Source organism: Elephantulus edwardii, unplaced genomic scaffold, assembly GCF_000299155.1.
Source record: "Elephantulus edwardii isolate Elephantulus edwardi_28Jun2011 unplaced genomic scaffold, EleEdw1.0 scaffold00105, whole genome shotgun sequence".
NCBI lineage: Eukaryota > Metazoa > Chordata > Mammalia > Macroscelidea > Macroscelididae > Elephantulus > Elephantulus edwardii.
Window position 1 is genome coordinate 10,955,616 of NW_006399855.1, and position 1,796 is coordinate 10,957,411.

The window sequence follows — 1,796 nt, forward strand, 5'->3', positions numbered from 1 at the left end:
ACTGGCCGGTAGTCATTTGTCCCTGGCTTTTTCACAGGGAGGAGAGGAGTGTTCCAGGGGGATTGGCACGGCACTAGGACCCCTTGTTTTATCAACCCGAGGATGTGTGGTCGGATTCCCTCCTTGGCTTCTTTACTCATAGGGTATTGTCTAACCCTAATGGGAGAGGCATCCACTTTTAATTCTACTACTATTGGTGGAGCATTTTTAGCCATTCCTAACTCCCCTGCTTCTGCCCAGGCTTCTGGGAATTCCTTTAACCAATCTATGAGGTCCGAATCTTTAGCCTCTGTCTCTGGTTCATGGAGCCTATATTCTTCTTCTAGTTGAACTAATAGGGCTAGGGTGCTGGGCTTGTTGTTTTCCCAGGTAACTTCAGGCCCCCTTGGAGTGAACTGAATTTGGGCCTTCAGTTTAGTTAGGAGATCTCTTCCTAAGAGTGGGGCTGGGCTCTCCGGTATAACAAGAAAAGAGTGAGTGAGAAAAGAGTAACAAGAAAAGAGTGAGATCTATTCCTAGATCTATAGTCCGTTCCGTGGTCCATGGGCAGAATTTTTGTCCAGTGGCCCCTAGCACCACTGACTTCTTTGTGCTAATCTTCCCTAGGGGCTGCTTCAGAACTGAATGTTGTGCCCCTGTGTCTACTAGGAAGTCAACGGGGGTCCCCCCCCAGATATGGTTACCCTAGGCTCAAGGAGGGGATCCGAGCCCCGTCTCCCCTAGTCCTCATCTAGGGTGAGAATTTTTGACGGCTTATTCTTTTTCTTGGGACACTCTCTAGCCCAGTGTCCTTTGTCTTTGCAATATGCACACTGGTCTTTGTCCAACTGCAGTTTCTTTTCATATTGTTTCGATCCCTTAGTGACCAGGTGCCCTGTCTGTCTAGAACCTGCTTTACCTCTCTCTTTTTCACTTAGTACTGTGGCCAAGATTTTTGTCAAATTCCTCTCTTGATGGCGGTCCCGCCAGTCCTCTCGTTCCTCTCTTTCTTTCTTTTCTCTCTCTGCCTTCTCTTCCTCCATCTCTCTCTTATGGTACACTTTCTCAGTTTCTTTTACTACACCTCTTAATGTAAAATCCTGCAACCCCTCTGTGCACTGTAGTTTCTTTCTAATGTCTGGAGCAGACTGTCCAATGAAAGCCATAACTACTGCTGCTTTTTGTCCTTCTGATGCTGGGTCAAAGGGAGTGTATCTCCTATAGGCATCCATTAGTCTTTCTAGGAACACAGAGGGGGGTTCAGTAGGTCCTTGAAGGACTTCTCTTACCTTGGCCAAATTAGTGGGGCATCATACAGCCCCTCTGAGACCCGCTACAAGAGCCCAGCAATAGGCAGATAGCTGCTCCCTACCTTCAGCAGTGTTATAATCCCAATTGGGGCGAACGAGAGGAAATCCCGCGTCCATGGCCACAGGAGTCTGGACTGGTTGTCCTGCAGCATCTCGGACATTTTTCCTGGCTTCTGTCTGAATTCTCTCTCGCTCCTCAGTAGTGAAGAGGACCTGGAGAAGTTGTTGGCAATCATCCCAGGTAGGTTGATGAGAGAACATGAGGGACTCAATTAGTCCAATAAGCCCTGTAGCGTTATCTGAAAAGGAAGGATGGTTAGTCTTCCAATTATAGAGGCCAGCAGAGGAAAAAGGCCAGTACTGGAGGGGTTGGAGTTGTCCTGGCTCTGGGGGCCCCTGTATGCTCGTAAGGGGAGAGCCACAGTGGAGTCTGGGCTCTCTAGACCCCTCCGACTGCGGGTCCCTCGTGCTGGTCCCTGGGGGGCACTTGCAGGCATGGGGGGACCC

General features: G+C 49.5%; 1 pseudogene; it reads right to left on the minus strand.

Moving 5' to 3' along the window:
* Positions 1-1,786, minus strand: part of LOC102872449 — a 4,664-nt pseudogene extending 2,878 nt beyond the window's left edge.
* Between the last annotated feature and the right edge of the window lie 10 nt (positions 1,787-1,796).